We start from the raw sequence: 25510 nt of genomic DNA, 5'->3' as shown, positions 1-25510 counted from the left end.
TTGTTCATATATTTGAATTTTTAAGTATGGGACTTGTTTATATTATTTCACGTTAACAATCCCGAATAAAACTAGCAACTTCGCAGTCGCTTTTCACAACTTTGTAAGCAGTTGTTGTCAATTTTTTCAGATGTCTGTTGTGATAGTCTGGTTATATATATGGCATTCTCGGAACATTTACTTAATATTTACGAATTTAACTGCGGGGCTGTCATGATAATGACATAGGCTAAACATACAAACAACTCCGCCAACATTTCCTTCGTTTTTTTCCAACTTTGCACGCTGTTTTCTAACATTTCACAGTCAACTGATGCGAAGATCTATAGGCTGCTTTCAATTGACTTTTATTAAATTTGTCGACTATACACCGGCACCGTTTTATATGCAAACAACTCAGGTCATATATACAAATACATCTACCAACTTTGCAATAACTTTCCACAACTTTGCAATAACTTTGAACAACTTTGCACGTTGCGTTAACAGCTTAAATCACACTACGTTCCGACAGAATAAACAACATGTTATAGAAAACTAGAAGGGATTTGAAAACTTCCCATTCATTAAAAAAAATTACGAAAATTGCACCATTTTGTACTATAAGTGTTTGACATCACAGTAAGAAATAGTAAAGGAACGTTGCCTTAGATATTTTCCATGAGCGTAATGAAACAAAAACAAATAAATAACAGCTCGTTTACTCAGGGAGTCTCCCATGCAAGTACTCACCACGCCCGATTGTGCTTTACTTTAAATATGTCCCGTTCATCTAACCACACAGCTGCCTGGAATATTTAAAATTAAGCAAAATTATTGGCTATTTCATGTTTTTTTGATGTTTCAAAATCGCTCGCACAAGTACTTTCAAGAATTGACCTATGACCTCTACATACTTGGACTAACACTACGGTAATTTAACAGGACTTTATGAGATATTTGTTCATATATTTGAATTTTTAAGTATGGGACTTGTTTATATTATTTCACGTTAACAATCCCGAATAAAACTAGCAACTTCGCAGTCGCTTTTCACAACTTTGTAAGCAGTTGTTGTCAATTTTTTCAGATGTCTGTTGTGATAGTCTGGTTATATATATGGCATTCTCGGAACATTTACTTAATATTTACGAATTTAACTGCGGGGCTGTCATGATAATGACATAGGCTAAACATACAAACAACTCCGCCAACATTTTCTTCGTTTTTTTCCAACTTTGCACGCTGTTTTCTAACATTTCACAGTCAACTGATGCGAACATCTATAGGCTGCTTTCAATTGACTTTTACTAAATTTGTCGACTTTACACCGGCACCGTTTTATATGCAAACAACTCAGGTCATATATACAAATACATCTACCAACTTTGCAATAACTTTCCACAACTTTGCAATAACTTTGAACAACTTTGCACGTTGCATTAACAGCTTAAATCACACTACGTTCCGACAGAATAAACAACATGTTATAGAAAACTAGAAGGGATTTGAAAACTTCCCATTCATTTAAAAAAGTTACGAAAATTGCACGATTTTGCACTATAAGTGTTTGACATCACAGTAAGAAATAGTAAAGGAACGTTGCCTTAGATATTTTCCATGAGCGTAATGAAACAAAAACAAAAAAATAACAGCTCGTTTACTCAGGGAGTCTCCCATGCAAGTACTCACCACGCCCGATTGTGCTTTACTTTAAATATGTCACGTTCATCTAACCACACAGCTGCCTGGAATATTTAAAATTAAGCCAAATTATTGGCTATTTCATGTTTTTTTGATGTTTCAAAATCGCTCGCACAAGTACTTTCAAGAATTGACCTATGACCTCTACATACTTGGACTAACACTACGGTAATTTAACAGGACTTTATGATATTTGTACATATATTTGAATTTTTAAGTATGGGACTTGTTTATATTATTTCACGTAAACAATCCCGAATAAAACTAGCAACTTCGCAGTCGCTTTTCACAACTTTGTAAGCAGTTGTTGTCAATTTTTTCAGATGTCTGTTGTGATAGTCTGGTTATATATATGGCATTCTCGGAACATTTACTTAATATTTACGAATTTAACTGCGGGGCTGTCATGATAATGACATAGGCTAAACATACAAACAACTCCGCCAACATTTCCTTCGTTTTTTTCCAACTTTGCACGCTGTTTTCTAACATTTCACAGTCAACTGATGCGAACATCTATAGGCTGCTTTCAATTAACATTTATTAAATTTGTCGACTTTACACCGGCACCGTTTTATATGCAAACAACTCAGGTCATATATACAAATACATCTACCAACTTTGCAATAACTTTCCACAACTTTGCAATAACTTTGAACAACTTTGCACGTTGCGTTAACAGCTTAAATCACACTACGTTCCGACAGAATAAACAACATGTTATAGAAAACTAGAAGGGATTTGAAAACTTCCCATTCATTTAAAAAAGTTACGAAAATTGCACCATTTTGTACTATAATAGTTTGACATCACAGTAAGAAATAGTAAAGGAACGTTGCCTTAGATATTTTCCATGAGCGTAATGAAACAAAAACAAAAAAATAACAGCTCGTTTACTCAGGGAGTCTCCCATGCAAGTACTCACCACGCCCGATTGTGCTTTACTTTAAATATGTCCCGTTCATCTAACCACACAGCTGCCTGGAATATTTAAAATTAAGCCAAATTATTGCCTATTTCATGTTTTTTTGATGTTTCAAAATCGCTCGCACAAGTACTTTCAAGAATTGACCTATGACCTCTACATACTTGGACTAACACTACGGTAATTTAACAGGACTTTATGAGATATTTGTACATATATTTGAATTTTTAAGTATGGGACTTGTTTATATTATTTCACGTAAACAATCCCGAATAAAACTAGCAACTTCGCAGTCGCTTTTCACAACTTTGTAAGCAGTTTGTTGTCATTTTTTTCAGATGTCTGTTGTGATAGTCTGGTTATATATATGGCATTCTCGGAACATTTACTTAATATTTACGAATTTAACTGCGGGGCTGTCATGATAATGACATAGGCTAAACATACAAACAACTCCGCCAACATTTCCTTCGTTTTTTTCCAACTTTGCACGCTGTTTTCTAACATTTCACAGTCAACTGATGCGAAGATCTATAGGCTGCTTTCAATTGACTTTTATTAAATTTGTCGACTATACACCGGCACCGTTTTATATGCAAACAACTCAGGTCATATATACAAATACATCTACCAACTTTGCAATAACTTTCCACAACTTTGCAATAACTTTGAACAACTTTGCACGTTGCGTTAACAGCTTAAATTACACTACGTTCCGACAGAATAAACAACATGTTATAGAAAACTAGAAGGGATTTGAAAACTTCCCATTCATTAAAAAAAGTTACGAAAATTGCACCATTTTGTACTATAAGTGTTTGACATCACAGTAAGAAATAGTAAAGGAACGTTGCCTTAGATATTTTCCATGAGCGTAATGAAACAAAAACAAAAAAATAACAGCTCGTTTACTCAGGGAGTCTCCCATGCAAGTACTCACCACGCCCGATTGTGCTTTACTTTAAATATGTCCCGTTCATCTAACCACACAGCTGCCTGGAATATTTAAAACTAAGCCAAATTATTGGCTATTTCATGTTTTTTTGATGTTTCAAAATCGCTCGCACAAGTACTTTCAAGAATTGACCTATGACCTCTACATACTTGGACTAACACTACGGTAATTTAACAGGACTTTATGAGATATTTGTTCATATATTTGAATTTTTAAGTATGGGACTTGTTTATATTATTTCACGTTAACAATCCCGAATAAAACTAGCAACTTCGCAGTCGCTTTTCACAACTTTGTAAGCAGTTGTTGTCAATTTTTTCAGATGTCTGTTGTGATAGTCTGGTTATATATATGGCATTCTCGGAACATTTACTTAATATTTACGAATTTAACTGCGGGGCTGTCATGATAATGACATAGGCTAAACATACAAACAACTCCGCCAACATTTCCTTCGTTTTTTTCCAACTTTGCACGCTGTTTTCTAACATTTCACAGTCAACTGATGCGAACATCTATAGGCTGCTTTCAATTAACATTTATTAAATTTGTCGACTTTACACCGGCACCGTTTTATATGCAAACAACTCAGGTCATATATACAAATACATCTACCAACTTTGCAATAACTTTCCACAACTTTGCAATAACTTTGAACAACTTTGCACGTTGCGTTAACAGCTTAAATCACACTACGTTCCGACAGAATAAACAACATGTTATAGAAAACTAGAAGGGATTTGAAAACTTCCCATTCATTTAAAAAAGTTACGAAAATTGCACCATTTTGTACTATAATAGTTTGACATCACAGTAAGAAATAGTAAAGGAACGTTGCCTTAGATATTTTCCATGAGCGTAATGAAACAAAAACAAAAAAATAACAGCTCGTTTACTCAGGGAGTCTCCCATGCAAGTACTCACCACGCCCGATTGTGCTTTACTTTAAATATGTCCCGTTCATCTAACCACACAGCTGCCTGGAATATTTAAAATTAAGCCAAATTATTGCCTATTTCATGTTTTTTTGATGTTTCAAAATCGCTCGCACAAGTACTTTCAAGAATTGACCTATGACCTCTACATACTTGGACTAACACTACGGTAATTTAACAGGACTTTATGAGATATTTGTACATATATTTGAATTTTTAAGTATGGGACTTGTTTATATTATTTCACGTAAACAATCCCGAATAAAACTAGCAACTTCGCAGTCGCTTTTCACAACTTTGTAAGCAGTTTGTTGTCAATTTTTTCAGATGTCTGTTGTGATAGTCTGGTTATATATATGGCATTCTCGGAACATTTACTTAATATTTACGAATTTAACTGCGGGGCTGTCATGATAATGACATAGGCTAAACATACAAACAACTCCGCCAACATTTCCTTCGTTTTTTTCCAACTTTGCACGCTGTTTTCTAACATTTCACAGTCAACTGATGCGAAGATCTATAGGCTGCTTTCAATTGACTTTTATTAAATTTGTCGACTATACACCGGCACCGTTTTATATGCAAACAACTCAGGTCATATATACAAATACATCTACCAACTTTGCAATAACTTTCCACAACTTTGCAATAACTTTGAACAACTTTGCACGTTGCGTTAACAGCTTAAATTACACTACGTTCCGACAGAATAAACAACATGTTATAGAAAACTAGAAGGGATTTGAAAACTTCCCATTCATTAAAAAAAGTTACGAAAATTGCACCATTTTGTACTATAAGTGTTTGACATCACAGTAAGAAATAGTAAAGGAACGTTGCCTTAGATATTTTCCATGAGCGTAATGAAACAAAAACAAAAAAATAACAGCTCGTTTACTCAGGGAGTCTCCCATGCAAGTACTCACCACGCCCGATTGTGCTTTACTTTAAATATGTCCCGTTCATCTAACCACACAGCTGCCTGGAATATTTAAAACTAAGCCAAATTATTGGCTATTTCATGTTTTTTTGATGTTTCAAAATCGCTCGCACAAGTACTTTCAAGAATTGACCTATGACCTCTACATACTTGGACTAACACTACGGTAATTTAACAGGACTTTATGAGATATTTGTTCATATATTTGAATTTTTAAGTATGGGACTTGTTTATATTATTTCACGTTAACAATCCCGAATAAAACTAGCAACTTCGCAGTCGCTTTTCACAACTTTGTAAGCAGTTGTTGTCAATTTTTTCAGATGTCTGTTGTGATAGTCTGGTTATATATATGGCATTCTCGGAACATTTACTTAATATTTACGAATTTAACTGCGGGGCTGTCATGATAATGACATAGGCTAAACATACAAACAACTCCGCCAACATTTTCTTCGTTTTTTTCCAACTTTGCACGCTGTTTTCTAACATTTCACAGTCAACTGATGCGAACATCTATAGGCTGCTTTCAATTGACTTTTATTAAATTTGTCGACTTTACACCGGCACCGTTTTATATGCAAACAACTCAGGTCATATATACAAATACATCTACCAACTTTGCAATAACTTTCCACAACTTTGCAATAACTTTGAACAACTTTGCACGTTGCGTTAACAGCTTAAATCACACTACGTTCCGACAGAATAAACAACATGTTATAGAAAACTAGAAGGGATTTGAAAACTTCCCATTCATTTAAAAAAGTTACGAAAATTGCACGATTTTGCACTATAAGTGTTTGACATCACAGTAAGAAATAGTAAAGGAACGTTGCCTTAGATATTTTCCATGAGCGTAATGAAACAAAAACAAAAAAATAACAGCTCGTTTACTCAGGGAGTCTCCCATGCAAGTACTCACCACGCCCGATTGTGCTTTACTTTAAATATGTCCCGTTCATCTAACCACACAGCTGCCTGGAATATTTAAAATTAAGCCAAATTATTGGCTATTTCATGTTTTTTTGATGTTTCAAAATCGCTCGCACAAGTACTTTCAAGAATTGACCTATGACCTCTACATACTTGGACTAACACTACGGTAATTTAACAGGACTTTATGAGATATTTGTACATATATTTGAATTTTTAAGTATGGGACTTGTTTATATTATTTCACGTAAACAATCCCGAATAAAACTAGCAACTTCGCAGTCGCTTTTCACAACTTTGTAAGCAGTTGTTGTCAATTTTTTCAGATGTCTGTTGTGATAGTCTGGTTATATATATGGCATTCTCGGAACATTTACTTAATATTTACGAATTTAACTGCGGGGCTGTCATGATAATGACATAGGCTAAACATACAAACAACTCCGCCAACATTTCCTTCGTTTTTTTCCAACTTTGCACGCTGTTTTCTAACATTTCACAGTCAACTGATGCGAACATCTATAGGCTGCTTTCAATTGACTTTTATTAAATTTGTCGACTTTACACCGGCACCGTTTTATATGCAAACAACTCAGGTCATATATACAAATACATCTACCAACTTTGCAATAACTTTCCACAACTTTGCAATAACTTTGAACAACTTTGCACGTTGCGTTAACAGCTTAAATCACACTAAGTTCCGACAGAATAAACAACATGTTATAGAAAACTAGAAGGGATTTGAAAACTTCCCATTCATTAAAAAAGTTACGAAAATTGCACGATTTTGTACTATAATAGTTTGACATCACAGTAAGAAATAGTAAAGGAACGTTGCCTTAGATATTTTCCATGAGCGTAATGAAACAAAAACAAAAAAATAACAGCTCGTTTACTCAGGGAGTCTCCCATGCAAGTACTCACCACGCCCGATTGTGCTTTACTTTAAATATGTCCCGTTCATCTAACCACACAGCTGCCTGGAATATTTAAAATTAAGCCAAATTATTGCCTATTTCATGTTTTTTTTGATGTTTCAAAATCGCTCGCACAAGTACTTTCAAGAATTGACCTATGACCTCTACATACTTGGACTAACACTACGGTAATTTAACAGGACTTTATGAGATATTTGTACATATATTTGAATTTTTAAGTATGGGACTTGTTTATATTATTTCACGTAAACAATCCAGAATAAAACTAGCAACTTCGCAGTCGCTTTTCACAACTTTGTAAGCAGTTTGTTGTCAATTTTTTCAGATGTCTGTTGTGATAGTCTGGTTATATATATGGCATTCTCGGAACATTTACTTAACATTTACGAATTTAACTGCGGGGCTGTCATGATAATGACATAGGCTAAACATACAAACAACTCCGCCAACATTTCCTTCGTTTTTTTCCAACTTTGCACGCTGTTTTCTAACATTTCACAGTCAACTGATGCGAAGATCTATAGGCTGCTTTCAATTGACTTTTATTAAATTTGTCGACTATACACCGGCACCGTTTTATATGCAAACAACTCAGGTCATATATACAAATACATCTACCAACTTTGCAATAACTTTCCACAACTTTGCAATAACTTTGAAAAACTTTGCACGTTGCGTTAACAGCTTAAATCACACTACGTTCCGACAGAATAAACAACATGTTATAGAAAACTAGAAGGGATTTGAAAACTTCCCATTCATTAAAAAAAGTTACGAAAATTGCACCATTTTGTACTATAAGTGTTTGACATCACAGTAAGAAATAGTAAAGGAACGTTGCCTTAGATATTTTCCATGAGCGTAATGAAACAAAAACAAAAAAATAACAGCTCGTTTACTCAGGGAGTCTCCCATGCAAGTACTCACCACGCCCGATTGTGCTTTACTTTAAATATGTCCCGTTCATCTAACCACACAGCTGCCTGGAATATTTAAAATTAAGCCAAATTATTGGCTATTTCATGTTTTTTTGATGTTTCAAAATCGCTCGCACAAGTACTTTCAAGAATTGACCTATGACCTCTACATACTTGGACTAACACTACGGTAATTTAACAGGACTTTATGAGATATTTGTTCATATATTTGAATTTTTAAGTATGGGACTTGTTTATATTATTTCACGTTAACAATCCCGAATAAAACTAGCAACTTCGCAGTCGCTTTTCACAACTTTGTAAGCAGTTGTTGTCAATTTTTTCAGATGTCTGTTGTGATAGTCTGGTTATATATATGGCATTCTCGGAACATTTACTTAATATTTACGAATTTAACTGCGGGGCTGTCATGATAATGACATAGGCTAAACATACAAACAATTCCGCCAACATTTCCTTCGTTTTTTTCCAACTTTGCACGCTGTTTTCTAACATTTCACAGTCAACTGATGCGAACATCTATAGGCTGCTTTCAATTGACTTTTATTAAATTTGTCGACTTTACACCGGCACCGTTTTATATGCAAACAACTCAGGTCATATATACAAATACATCTACCAACTTTGCAATAACTTTCCACAACTTTGCAATAACTTTGAACAACTTTGCACGTTGCGTTAACAGCTTAAATCACACTACGTTCCGACAGAATAAACAACATGTTATAGAAAACTAGAAGGGATTTGAAAACTTCCCATTCATTAAAAAAGTTACGAAAATTGCACGATTTTGTACTATAATAGTTTGACATCACAGTAAGAAATAGTAAAGGAACGTTGCCTTAGATATTTTCCATGAGCGTAATGAAACAAAAACAAAAAAATAACAGCTCGTTTACTCAGGGAGTCTCCCATGCAAGTACTCACCAAGCCCGATTGTGCTTTACTTTAAATATGTCTCGTTCATCTAACCACACAGCTGCCTGGAATATTTAAAATTAAGCCAAATTATTGGCTATTTCATGTTTTTTTGATGTTTCAAAAACGCTCGCACAAGTACTTTCAAGAATTGACCTATGACCTCTACCTACTTGGACTAACACTACGGTAATTTAACAGGACTTTATGAGATATTTGTTCATATATTTGAATATTTAAGTATGGGACTTGTTTATATTATTTCACGTTAACAATCCCGAATAAAACTAGCAACTTCGCAGTCGCTTTTCACAACTTTGTAAGCAGTTTGTTGTCAATTTTTTCAGATGTCTGTTGTGATAGTCTGGTTATATATATGGCATTCTCGGAACATTTACTTAATATTTACGAATTTAACTGCGGGGCAGTCATGATAATGACATAGGCTAAACATACAAACAACTCCGCCAACATTTCCTTCGTTTTTTTCCAACTTTGCACGCTGTTTTCTAACATTTCACAGTCAACTGATGCAAACATCTATAGGCTGCTTTCAATTGACTTTTATTAAATTTGTCGACTTTACACCGGCACCGTTTTATATGCAAACAACTCAGGTCATATATACAAATACATCTACCAACTTTGCAATAACTTTCCACAACTTTGCAATAACTTTGAACAACTTTGCACGTTGCGTTAACAGCTTAAATCACACTACGTTCCGACAGAATAAACAACATGTTATAGAAAACTAGAAAGGATTTGAAAACATCCCATTCATTAAAAAAGTTACGAAAATTGCACGATTTTGTACTATAATAGTTTGACATCACAGTAAGAAATAGTAAAGGAACGTTGCCTTAGATATTTTCCATGAGCGTAATGAAACAAAAACAAAAAAATAACAGCTCGTTTACTCAGGGAGTCTCCCATGCAAGTACTCACCACGCCCGATTGTGCTTTACTTTAAATATGTCCCGTTCATCTAACCACACAGCTGCCTGGAATATTTAAAATTAAGCTAAATTATTGGCTATTTCATGTTTTTTTGATGTTTCAAAATCGCTCGCACAAGTACTTTCAAGAATTGACCTATGACCTCTACATACTTGGACTAACACTACGGTAATTTAACAGGACTTTATGAGATATTTGTACATATATTTGAATTTTTAAGTATGGGACTTGTTTATATTATTTCACGTAAACAATCCCGAATAAAACTAGCAACTTCGCAGTCGCTTTTCACAACTTTGTAAGCAGTTTGTTGTCAATTTTTTCAGATGTCTGTTGTGATAGTCTGGTTATATATATGGCATTCTCGGAACATTTACTTAATATTTACGAATTTAACTGCGGGGCTGTCATGATAATGACATAGGCTAAACATACAAACAACTCCGCCAACATTTCCTTCGTTTTTTTCCAACTTTGCACGCTGTTTTCTAACATTTCACAGTCAACTGATGCGAACATCTATAGGCTGCTTTCAATTGACTTTTATTAAATTTGTCGACTTTACACCGGCACCGTTTTATATGCAAACAACTCAGGTCATATATACAAATACATCTACCAACTTTGCAATAACTTTCCACAACTTTGCAATAACTTTGAACAACTTTGCACGTTGCGTTAACAGCTTAAATCACACTACGTTCCGACAGAATAAACAACATGTTATAGAAAACTAGAAAGGATTTGAAAACATCCCATTCATTAAAAAAGTTACGAAAATTGCACGATTTTGTACTATAATAGTTTGACATCACAGTAAGAAATAGTAAAGGAACGTTGCCTTAGATATTTTCCATGAGCGTAATGAAACAAAAACAAAAAAATAACAGCTCGTTTACTCAGGGAGTCTCCCATGCAAGTACTCACCACGCCCGATTGTGCTTTACTTTTAATATGTCCCGTTCATCTAACCACACAGCTGCCTGGAATATTTAAAATTAAGCCAAATTATTGGCTATTTCATGTTTTTTTGATGTTTCAAAATCGCTCGCACAAGTACTTTCAAGAATTGACCTATGACCTCTACATACTTGGACTAACACTACGGTAATTTAACAGGACTTTATGAGATATTTGTACATATATTTGAATTTTTAAGTATGGGACTTGTTTATATTATTTCACGTAAACAATCCCGAATAAAACTAGCAACTTCGCAGTCGCTTTTCACAACTTTGTAAGCAGTTTGTTGTCAATTTTTTCAGATGTCTGTTGTGATAGTCTGGTTATATATATGGCATTTTCGGAACATTTACTTAATATTTACGAATTTAACTGCGGGGCTGTCATGATAATGACATAGGCTAAACATACAAACAACTCCGCCAACATTTCCTTCGTTTTTTTCCAACTTTGCACGCTGTTTTCTAACATTTCACAGTCAACTGATGCGAACATCTATAGGCTGCTTTCAATTGACTTTTATTAAATTTGTCGACTTTACACCGGCACCGTTTTATATGCAAACAACTCAGGTCATATATACAAATACATCTACCAACTTTGCAATAACTTTCCACAACTTTGCAATAACTTTGAACAATTTTGCACGTTGCGTTAACAGCTTAAATCACACTACGTTCCGACAGAATAAACAACATGTTATAGAAAACTAGAAGGGATTTGAAAACTTCCCATTCATTAAAAAAGTTACGAAAATTGCACGATTTTGTACTATAATAGTTTGACATCACAGTAAGAAATAGTAAAGGAACGTTGCCTTAGATATTTTCCATGAGCGTAATGAAACAAAAAAAAAAAATAACAGCTCGTTTACTCAGGGAGTCTCCCATGCAAGTACTCACCACGCCCGATTGTGCTTTACTTTAAATATGTCCCGTTCATCTAACCACACAGCTGCCTGGAATATTTATAATTAAGCCAAATTATTGGCTATTTCATGTTTTTTTGATGTTTCAAAATCGCTCGCACAAGTACTTTCAAGAATTGACCTATGACCTCTACATACTTGGACTAACACTACGGTAATTTAACAGGACTTTATGAGATATTTGTACATATATTTGAATGTTTAAGTATGGGACTTGTTTATATTATTTCACGTAAACAATCCCGAATAAAACTAGCAACTTCGCAGTCGCTTTTCACAACTTTGTAAGCAGTTTGTTGTCAATTTTTTCAGATGTCTGTTGTGATAGTCTGGTTATATATATATGGCATTCTCGGAACATTTACTTAATATTTACGAATTTAACTGCGGGGCTGTCATGATAATGACATAGGCTAAACATACAAACAACTCCGCCAACATTTCCTTCGTTTTTTTCCAACTTTGCACGCTGTTTTCTAACATTTCACAGTCAACTGATGCGAACATCTATAGGCTGCTTTCAATTGACTTTTATTAAATTTGTCGACTTTACACCGGCACCGTTTTATATGCAAACAACTCAGGTCATATATACAAATACATCTACCAACTTTGCAATAACTTTCCACAACTTTGCAATAACTTTGAACAACTTTGCACGTTGCGTTAACAGCTTAAATCACACTACGTTCCGACAGAATAAACAACATGTTATAGAAAACTAGAAGGGATTTGAAAACTTCCCATTCATTAAAAAAAGTTACGAAAATTGCACGATTTTGTACTATAATAGTTTGACATCACAGTAAGAAATAGTAAAGGAACGTTGCCTTAGATATTTTCCATGAGCGTAATGAAACAAAAACAAAAAAATAACAGCTCGTTTACTCAGGGAGTCACCCATGCAAGTACTCACCACGCCCGATTGTGCTTTACTTTAAATATGTCTCGTTCATCTAACCACACAGCTGCCTGGAATATTTAAAATTAAGTCAAATTATTGGCTATTTCATGCTTTTTTGATGTTTCAAAATCGCTCGCACAAGTACTTTCAAGAATTGACCTATGACCTCTACATACTTGGACTAACACTACGGTAATTTAACAGGACTTTATGAGATATTTGTACATATATTTGAATGTTTAAGTATGGGACTTGTTTATATTATTTCACGTAAACAATCCCGAATAAAACTAGCAACTTCGCAGTCGCTTTTCACAACTTTGTAAGCAGTTTGTTGTCATTTTTTTCAGATGTCTGTTGTGATAGTCTGGTTATATATATGGCATTCTCGGAACATTTACTTAATATTTACGAATTTAACTGCGGGGCTGTCATGATAATGACATAGGCTAAACATACAAACAACTCCGCCAACATTTCCTTCGTTTTTTTCCAACTTTGCACGCTGTTTTCTAACATTTCACAGTCAACTGATGCGAACATCTATAGGCTGCTTTCAATTGACTTTTATTAAATTTGTCGACTTTACACCGGCACCGTTTTATATGCAAACAACTCAGGTCATATATACAAATACATCTACCAACTTTGCAATAACTTTCCACAACTTTGCAATAACTTTGAACAACTTTGCACGTTGCGTTAACAGCTTAAATCACACTACGTTCCGACAGAATAAACAACATGTTATAGAAAACTAGAAGGGATTTGAAAACATCCCATTCATTAAAAAAGTTACGAAAATTGCACGATTTTGTACTATAATAGTTTGACATCACAGTAAGAAATAGTAAAGGAACGTTGCCTTAGATATTTTCCATGAGCGTAATGAAACAAAAACAAAAAAATAACAGCTCGTTTACTCAGGGAGTCTCCCATGCAAGTACTCACCACGCCCGATTGTGCTTTACTTTAAATATGTCCCGTTCATCTAACCACACAGCTGCCTGGAATATTTAAAATTAAGCCAAATTATTGGCTATTTCATGTTTTTTTGATGTTTCAAAATCGCTCGCACAAGTACTTTCAAGAATTGACCTATGACCTCTACATACTTGGACTAACACTACGGTAATTTAACAGGACTTTATGAGATATTTGTACATATATTTGAATTTTTAAGTATGGGACTTGTTTATATTATTTCACGTAAACAATCCCGAATAAAACTAGCAACTTCGCAGTCGCTTTTCACAACTTTGTAAGCAGTTTGTTGTCAATTTTTTCAGATGTCTGTTGTGATAGTCTGGTTATATATATGGCATTTTCGGAACATTTACTTAATATTTACGAATTTAACTGCGGGGCTGTCATGATAATGACATAGGCTAAACATACAAACAACTCCGCCAACATTTCCTTCGTTTTTTTCCAACTTTGCACGCTGTTTTCTAACATTTCACAGTCAACTGATGCGAACATCTATAGGCTGCTTTCAATTGACTTTTATTAAATTTGTCGACTTTACACCGGCACCGTTTTATATGCAAACAACTCAGGTCATATATACAAATACATCTACCAACTTTGCAATAACTTTCCACAACTTTGCAATAACTTTGAACAACTTTGCACGTTGCGTTAACAGCTTAAATCACACTACGTTCCGACAGAATAAACAACATGTTATAGAAAACTAGAAGGGATTTGAAAACTTCCCATTCATTAAAAAAGTTACGAAAATTGCACGATTTTGTACTATAATAGTTTGACATCACAGTAAGAAATAGTAAAGGAACGTTGCCTTAGATATTTTCCATGAGCGTAATGAAACAAAAACAAAAAAATAACAGCTCGTTTACTCAGGGAGTCTCCCATGCAAGTACTCACCACACCCGATTGTGCTTTACTTTAAATATGTCCCGTTCATCTAACCACACAGCTGCCTGGAATATTTATAATTAAGCCAAATTATTGGCTATTTCATGTTTTTTTGATGTTTCAAAATCGCTCGCACAAGTACTTTCAAGAATTGACCTATGACCTCTACATACTTGGACTAACACTACGGTAATTTAACAGGACTTTATGAGATATTTGTACATATATTTGAATGTTTAAGTATGGGACTTGTTTATATTATTTCACGTAAACAATCCCGAATAAAACTAGCAACTTCGCAGTCGCTTTTCACAACTTTGTAAGCAGTTTGTTGTCATTTTTTTCAGATGTCTGTTGTGATAGTCTGGTTATATATATGGCATTCTCGGAACATTTACTTAATATTTACGAATTTAACTGCGGGGCTGTCATGATAATGACATAGGCTAAACATACAAACAACTCCGCCAACATTTCCTTCGTTTTTTTCCAACTTTGCACGCTGTTTTCTAACATTTCACAGTCAACTGATGCGAACATCTATAGGCTGCTTTCAATTGACTTTTATTAAATTTGTCGACTTTACACCGGCACCGTTTTATATGCAAACAACTCAGATCATATATACAAATACATCTACCAACTTTGCAATAACTTTCCACAACTTTGCAATAACTTTGAACAACTTTGCACGTTGCGTTAACAGCTTAAATCACACTACGTTCCGACAGAATAAACAACATGTTATAGAAAACTAGAAGGGATTTGAAAACTTCCCATTCATTAAAAAAAGTTACGAAAATTGCACGATTTTGTACTATAATAGTTTGACATCACAGTAAGAAATAGTAAAGGAACGTTGCCTTAGATATTTTCCATGAGCGTAATGAAACAAAAACAAAAAAATAACAGCTCGTTTACTCAGGGAGTCTCCCATGCAAGTACTCACCACACCCGATTGTGCTTTACTTTAAATATGTCCCGTTCATCTAACCACACAGCTGCCTGGAATATTTATAATTAAGCCAAATTATTGGCTATTTCATGTTTTTTTGATGTTTCAAAATCGCTCGCACAAGTACTTTCAAGAATTGACCTATGACCTCTACATACTTGGACTAAAACTACGGTAATTTAACAGGACTTTATGAGATATTTGTACATATATTTGAATGTTTAAGTATGGGACTTGTTTATATTATTTCACGTAAACAATCCCGAATAAAACTAGCAACTTCGCAGTCGCTTTTCACAACTTTGTAAGCAGTTTGTTGTCATTTTTTTCAGATGTCTGTTGTGATAGTCTGGTTATATATATGGCATTCTCGGAACATTTACTTAATATTTACGAATTTAACTGCGGGGCTGTCATGATAATGACATAGGCTAAACATACAAACAACTCCGCCAACATTTCCTTCGTTTTTTTCCAACTTTGCACGCTGTTTTCTAACATTTCACAGTCAACTGATGCGAACATCTATAGGCTGCTTTCAATTGACTTTTATTAAATTTGTCGACTTTACACCGGCACCGTTTTATATGCAAACAACTCAGATCATATATACAAATACATCTACCAACTTTGCAATAACTTTCCACAACTTTGCAATAACTTTGAACAACTTTGCACGTTGCGTTAACAGCTTAAATCACACTACGTTCCGACAGAATAAACAACATGTTATAGAAAACTAGAAGGGATTTGAAAACTTCCCATTCATTAAAAAAAGTTACGAAAATTGCACGATTTTGTACTATAATAGTTTGACATCACAGTAAGAAATAGTAAAGGAACGTTGCCTTAGATATTTTCCATGAGCGTAATGAAACAAAAACAAAAAAATAACAGCTCGTTTACTCAGGGAGTCTCCCATGCAAGTACTCACCAAGCCCGATTGTGCTTTACTTTAAATATGTCTCGTTCATCTAACCACACAGCTGCCTGGAATATTTAAAATTAACCCAAATTATTGGCTATTTCATGTTTTTTTGATGTTTCAAAATCGCTCGCACAAGTACTTTCAAGAATTGACCTATGACCTCTACATACTTGGACTAACACTACGGTAATTTAACAGGACTTTATGAGATATTTGTACATATATTTGAAGTTTTAAGTATGGGACTTGTTTATATTATTTCACGTAAACAATCCCGAATAAAACTAGCAACTTCGCAGTCGCTTTTCACAACTTTGTAAGCAGTTTGTTGTCAATTTTTTCAGATGTCTGTTGTGATAGTCTGGTTATATATATGGCATTCTCGGAACATTTACTTAATATTTACGAATTTAACTGCGGGGCTGTCATGATAATGACATAGGCTAAACATACAAACAACTCCGCCAACATTTCCTTCGTTTTTTTCCAACTTTGCACGCTGTTTTCTAACATTTCACAGTCAACTGATGCGAACATCTATAGGCTGCTTTCAATTGACTTTTATTAAATTTGTCGACTTTACACCGGCACCGTTTTATATGCAAACAACTCAGGTCATATATACAAATACATCTACCAACTTTGCAATAACTTCCCACAACTTTGCAATAACTTTGAACAACTTTGCACGTTGCGTTAACAGCTTAAATCACACTACGTTCCGACAGAATAAACAACATGTTATAGAAAACTAGAAGGGATTTGAAAACTTCCCATTCATTAAAAAAAGTTACGAAACTTGCACGATTTTGTACTATAATAGTTTGACATCACAGTAAGAAATAGTAAAGGAACGTTGCCTTAGATATTTTCCATGAGCGTAATGAAACAAAAACAAAAAAATAACAGCTCGTTTACTCAGGGAGTCTCCCATGCAAGTACTCACCAAGCCCGATTGTGCTTTACTTTAAATATGTCTCGTTCATCTAACCACACAGCTGCGTGGAATATTTAAAATTAAGCCAAATAATTGGCTATTTCATGTTTTTTTGATGTTTCAAAATCGCTCGCACAAGTACTTTCAAGAATTGACCTATGACCTCTACATACTTGGACTAACACTACGGTAATTTAACAGGACTTTATGAGATATTTGTACATATATTTGAAGTTTTAAGTATGGGACTTGTTTATATTATTTCACGTAAACAATCCCGAATAAAACTAGCAACTTCGCAATCGCTTTTCACAACTTTGTAAGCAGTTTGTTGTCAATTTTTTCAGATGTCTGTTGTGATAGTCTGGTTATATATATGGCATTCTCGGAACATTTACTTAATATTTACGAATTTAACTGCGGGGCTGTCATGATAATGACATAGGCTAAACATACAAACAACTCCGCCAACATTTCCTTCGTTTTTTTCCAACTTTGCACGCTGTTTTCTAACATTTCACAGTCAACTGATGCGAACATCTATAGGCTGCTTTCAATTGACTTTTATTAAATTTGTCGACTTTACACCGGCACCGTTTTATATGTAAACAACTCAGGTCATATATACAAATACATCTACCAACTTTGCAATAACTTTCCACAACTTTGCAATAACTTTGAACAACTTTGCACGTTGCGTTAACAGCTTAAATCACACTACGTTCCGACAGAATAAACAACATGTTATAGAAAACTAGAAGGGATTTGAAAACTTCCCATTCATTAAAAAAGTTACGAAAATTGCACCATTTTGTACTATAATAGTTTGACATCACAGTAAGAAATAGTAAAGGAACGTTGCCTTAGATATTTTCCATGAGCGTAATGAAACAAAAACAAAAAAAATAACAGCTCGTTTACTCAGGGAGTCTCCCAAGCAAGTACTCACCACGCCCGATTGTGCTTTACTTTAAATATGTCCCGTTCATCTAACCACACAGCTGCCTGGAATAATTAAAATTAAGCCAAATTATTGCCTATTTCATGTTTTTTTGATGTTTCAAAATCGCTCGCACAAGTACTTTCAAGAATTGACCTATGACCTCTACATACTTGGACTAACACTATGGTAATTTAACAGGACTTTATGAGATATTTGTACATATATTTGAAGTTTTAAGTATGGGACTTGTTTATATTATTTCACGTAAACAATCCCGAATAAAACTAGCAACTTCGCAGTCGCTTTTCACAACTTTGTAAGCAGTTTGTTGTCATTTTTTTCAGATGTCTGTTGTGATAGTCTGGTTATATATATGGCATTCTCGGAACATTTACTTAATATTTACGAATTTAACTGCGGGGCTGTCATGATAATGACATAGGCTAAACATACAAACAACTCCGCCAACATTTCCTTCGTTTTTTTCCAACTTTGCACGCTGTTTTCTAACATTTCACAGTCAACTGATGCGAACATCTATAGGCTGCTTTCAATTGACTTTTATTAAATTTGTCGACTTTACACCGGCACCGTTTTATATGCAAACAACTCAGGTCATATATACAAATACATCTACCAACTTTGCAATAACTTTCCACAACTTTGCAATAACTTTGAACAACTTTGCACATTGCGTTAACAGCTTAAATCACACTACGTTCCGATAGAATAAACAACATGTTATAGAAAACTAGAAGGGATTTGAAAACTTCCCATTCATTAAAAAAGTTACGAAAATTGCACCATTTTGTACTATAATAGTTTGACATCACAGTAAGAAATAGTAAAGGAACGTTGCCTTAGATATTTTCCATGAGCGTAATGAAACAAAAACAAAAAAATAACAGCTCGTTTACTCAGGGAGTCTCCCATGCAAGTACTCACCACGCCCGACTGTGCTTTACTTTAAATATGTTCCGTTCATTTAACCACACAGCTGCCTGGAATATTTAAAATTAAGCCAAATTATTGGCTATTTCATGTTTTTTTGATGTTTCAAAATCGCTCGCACAAGTACTTTCAAGAATTGACCTATGACCTCTACATACTTGGACTAACACTACGGTAATTTAACAGGACTTTATGAGATATTTGTTCATATATTTGAATTTTTAAGTATGGGACTTGTTTATATTATTTCACGTTAACAATCCCGAATAAAACTAGCAACTTCGCAGTCGCTTTTCACAACTTTGTAAGCAGTTTGTTGTCAATTTTTTCAGATGTCTGTTGTGATAGTCTGGTTATATATATGGCATTCTCGGAACATTTACTTAATATTTACGAATTTAACTGCGGGGCTGTCATGATAATGACATAGGCTAAACATACAAACAACTCCGCCAACATTTCCTTCGTTTTTTTCCAACTTTGCACGCTGTTTTCTAACATTTCACAGTCAACTGATGCGAACATCTATAGGCTGCTTTCAATTGACTTTTATTAAATTTGTCGACTTTACACCGGCACCGTTTTATATGCAAACAACTCAGGTCATATATACAAATACATCTACCAACTTTGCAATAACTTTCCACAACTTTGCAATAACTTTGAACAACTTTGCACGTTGCGTTAACAGCTTAAATCACACTACGTTCCGACAGAATAAACAACATGTTATAGAAAACTAGAAGGGATTTGAAAACTTCCCATTCATTAAAAAAGTTACGAAAATTGCACGATTTTGTACTATAATAGTTTGACATCACAGTAAGAAATAGTAAAGGAACGTTGCCTTAGATATTTTCCATGAGCGTAATGAAACAAAAACAAAAAAATAACAGCTCGTTTACTCAGGGAGTCTCCCATGCAAGTACTCACCACACCCGATTGTGCTTTACTTTAAATATGTCCCGTTCATCTAACCACACAGCTGCCTGGAATATTTATAATTAAGCCAAATTATTGGCTATTTCATGTTTTTTTGATGTTTCAAAATCGCTCGCACAAGTACTTTCAAGAATTGACCTATGACCTCTACAAACTTGGACTAACACTACGGTAATTTAACAGGACTTTATGAGATATTTGTACATATATTTGAATTTTTAAGTATGGGACTTGTTTATATTATTTCACGTAAACAATCCCGAATAAAACTAGCAACTTCGCAGTCGCTTTTCACAACTTTGTAAGTAGTTTGTTGTCAATTTTTTCAGATGTCTGTTGTGATAGTCTGGTTATATATATGGCATTCTCGGAACATTTACTTAATATTTACGAATTTAACTGCGGGGCTGTCATGATAATGACATAGGCTAAACATACAAACAACTCCGCCAACATTTCCTTCGTTTTTTTCCAACTTTGCACGCTGTTTTCTAACATTTCACAGTCAACTGATGCGAACATCTATAGGCTGCTTTCAATTGACTTTTATTAAATTTGTCGACTTTACACCGGCACCGTTTTATATGCAAACAACTCAGATCATATATACAAATACATCTACCAACTTTGCAATAACTTTCCACAACTTTGCAATAACTTTGAACAACTTTGCACGTTGCGTTAACAGCTTAAATCACACTACGTTCCGACAGAATAAACAACATGTTATAGAAAACTAGAAGGGATTTGAAAACTTCCCATTCATTAAAAAAAGTTACGAAAATTGCACGATTTTGTACTATAATAGTTTGACATCACAGTAAGAAATAGTAAAGGAACGTTGCCTTAGATATTTTCCATGAGCGTAATGAAAAAAAAACAAAAAAATAACAGCTCGTTTACTCAGGGAGTCTCCCATGCAAGTACTCACCAAGCCCGATTGTGCTTTACTTTAAATATGTCTCGTTCATCTAACCACACAGCTGCCTGGAATATTTAAAATTAACCCAAATTATTGGCTATTTCATGTTTTTTTGATGTTTCAAAATCGCTCGCACAAGTACTTTCAAGAATTGACCTATGACCTCTACATACTTGGACTAACACTACGGTAATTTAACAGGACTTTATGAGATATTTGTACATATATTTGAAGTTTTAAGTATGGGACTTGTTTATATTATTTCACGTAAACAATCCCGAATAAAACTAGCAACTTCGCAGTCGCTTTTCACAACTTTGTAAGCAGTTTGTTGTCAATTTTTTCAGATGTCTGTTGTGATAGTCTGGTTATATATATGGCATTCTCGGAACATTTACTTAATATTTACGAATTTAACTGCGGGGCTGTCATGATAATGACATAGGCTAAACATACAAACAACTCCGCCAACATTTCCTTCGTTTTTTTCCAACTTTGCACGCTGTTTTCTAACATTTCACAGTCAACTGATGCGAACATCTATAGGCTGCTTTCAATTGACTTTTATTAAATTTGTCGACTTTACACCGGCACCGTTTTATATGCAAACAACTCAGGTCATATATACAAATACATCTACCAACTTTGCAATAACTTCCCACAACTTTGCAATAACTTTGAACAACTTTGCACGTTGCGTTAACAGCTTAAATCACACTACGTTCCGACAGAATAAACAACATGTTATAGAAAACTAGAAGGGATTTGAAAACTTCCCATTCATTAAAAAAAGTTACGAAAATTGCACGATTTTGTACTATAATAGTTTGACATCACAGTAAGAAATAGTAAAGGAACGTTGCCTTAGATATTTTCCATGAGCGTAATGAAACAAAAACAAAAAAATAACAGCTCGTTTACTCAGGGAGTCTCCCGTGCAAGTACTCACCAATCCCGATTGTGCTTTACTTTAAATATGTCTCGTTCATCTAACCACACAGCTGCGTGGAATATTTAAAATTAAGCCAAATAATTGGCTATTTCATGTTTTTTTGATGTTTCAAAATCGCTCGCACAAGTACTTTCAAGAATTGACCTATGACCTCTACATACTTGGACTAACACTACGGTAATTTAACAGGACTTTATGAGATATTTGTACATATATTTGAAGTTTTAAGTATGGGACTTGTTTATATTATTTCACGTAAACAATCCCGAATAAAACTAGCAACTTCGCAATCGCTTTTCACAACTTTGTAAGCAGTTTGTTGTCAATTTTTTCAGATGTCTGTTGTGATAGTCTGGTTATATATATGGCATTCTCGGAACATTTACTTAATATTTACGAATTTAACTGCGGGGCTGTCATGATAATGACATAGGCTAAACATACAAACAACTCCGCCAACATTTCCTTCGTTTTTTTCCAACTTTGCACGCTGTTTTCTAACATTTCACAGTCAACTGATGCGAACATCTATAGGCTGCTTTCAATTGACTTTTATTAAATTTGTCGACTTTACACCGGCACCGTTTTATATGTAAACAACTCAGGTCATATATACAAATACATCTACCAACTTTGCAATAACTTTCCACAACTTTGCAATAACTTTGAACAACTTTGCACGTTGCGTTAACAGCTTAAATCACACTACGTTCCGACAGAATAAACAACATGTTATAGAAAACTAGAAGGGATTTGAAAACTTCCCATTCATTAAAAAAGTTACGAAAATTGCACCATTTTGTACTATAATAGTTTGACATCACAGTAAGAAATAGTAAAGGAACGTTGCCTTAGATATTTTCCATGAGCGTAATGAAACAAAAACAAAAAAAATAACAGCTCGTTTACTCAGGGAGTCTCCCAAGCAAGTACTCACCACGCCCGATTGTGCTTTACTTTAAATATGTCCCGTTCATCTAACCACACAGCTGCCTGGAATAATTAAAATTAAGCCAAATTATTGCCTATTTCATGTTTTTTTGATGTTTCAAAATCGCTCGCACAAGTACTTTCAAGAATTGACCTATGACCTCTACATACTTGGACTAACACTATGGTAATTTAACAGGACTTTATGAGATATTTGTACATATATTTGAAGTTTTAAGTATGGGACTTGTTTATATTTACCATAGTGTTAGTCCAAGTTTGTAGAGGTCATAGGTAATTATTTGAAGTTTAATTGGCCTTAGTGAGCTATTTCTCGTAACATCCGAAAAAAACTAGAAATCTGGTTATATATATGGCATTCTCGGAACATTTACTTAATATTTACGAATTTTAACTGCGGGGCTGTCATGATAATGACATAGGCTAAACATACAAACAACTCCGCCAACATTTCCTTCGTTTTTTTCCAACTTTGCACGCTGTTTTCTAACATTTCACAGTCAACTGATGCGAACATCTATAGGCTGCTTTCAATTGACTTTTATTAAATTTGTCGACTTTACACCGGCACCGTTTTATATGCAAACAACTCAGGTCATATATACAAATACATCTACCAACTTTGCAATAACTTTCCACAACTTTGCAATAACTTTGAACAACTTTGCACATTGCGTTAACAGCTTAAATCACACTACGTTCCGATAGAATAAACAACATGTTATAGAAAACTAGAAGGGATTTGAAAACTTCCCATTCATTAAAAAAGTTACGAAAATTGCACCATTTTGTACTATAATAGTTTGACATCACAGTAAGAAATAGTAAAGGAACGTTGCCTTAGATATTTTCCATGAGCGTAATGAAACAAAAACAAAAAAATAACAGCTCGTTTACTCAGGGAGTCTCCCATGCAAGTACTCACCACGCCCGATTGTGCTTTACTTTAAATATGTCCCGTTCATCTAACCACACAGCTGCCTGGAATATTTAAAATTAAGCCAAATTATTGGCTATTTCATGTTTTTTTGATGCTTCAAAATCGCTCGCACAAGTACTTTCAAGAATTGACCTATGACCTCTACATACTTGGACAAACACTACGGTAATTTAACAGGACTTTATGAGATATTTGTACATATATTTGAATTTTTAAGTATGGGACTTGTTTATATTATTTCACGTAAACAATCCCGAATAAAACTAGCAACTTCGCAGTCGCTTTTCACAACTTTGTAAGCAGTTGTTGTCAATTTTTTCAGATGTCTGTTGTGATAGTCTGGTTATATATATGGCATTCTCGGAACATTTACTTAATATTTACGAATTTAACTGCGGGGCTGTCATGATAATGACATAGGCTAAACATACAAACAACTCCGCCAACATTTCCTTCGTTTTTTTCCAACTTTGCACGCTGTTTTCTAACATTTCACAGTCAACTGATGCGAACATCTATAGGCTGCTTTCAATTGACTTTTATTAAATTTGTCGACTTTACACCGGCACCGTTTTATATGCAAACAACTCAGGTCATATATACAAATACATCTACCAACTTTGCAATAACTTTCCACAACTTTGCAATAACTTTGAACAACTTTGCACGTTGCGTTAACAGCTTAAATCACACTACGTTCCGACAGAATAAACAACATGTTATAGAAAACTAGAAGGGATTTGAAAACTTCCCATTCATTAAAAAAGTTACGAAAATTGCACGATTTTGTACTATAATAGTTTGACATCACAGTAAGAAATAGTAAAGGAACGTTGCCTTAGATATTTTCCATGAGCGTAATGAAACAAAAACAAAAAAATAACAGCTCGTTTACTCAGGGAGTCTCCCATGCAAGTACTCACCACACCCGATTGTGCTTTACTTTAAATATGTCCCGTTCATCTAACCACACAGCTGCCTGGAATATTTATAATTAAGCCAAATTATTGGCTATTTCATGTTTTTTTGATGTTTCAAAATCGCTCGCACAAGTACTTTCAAGAATTGACCTATGACCTCTACATACTTGGACTAACACTACGGTAATTTAACAGGACTTTATGAGATATTTGTACATATATTTGAATGTTTAAGTATGGGACTTGTTTATATTATTTCACGTAAACAATCCCGAATAAAACTAGCAACTTCGCAGTCGCTTTTCACAACTTTGTAAGCAGTTTGTTGTCAATTTTTTCAGATGTCTGTTGTGATAGTC

This window comes from Saccoglossus kowalevskii, chromosome 16 (genome assembly GCF_978046115.1).
Source record: "Saccoglossus kowalevskii chromosome 16, keSacKowa6.1, whole genome shotgun sequence".
Taxonomy (NCBI): domain Eukaryota; kingdom Metazoa; phylum Hemichordata; class Enteropneusta; family Harrimaniidae; genus Saccoglossus; species Saccoglossus kowalevskii.
This window is presented reverse-complemented; position numbering follows the sequence as displayed.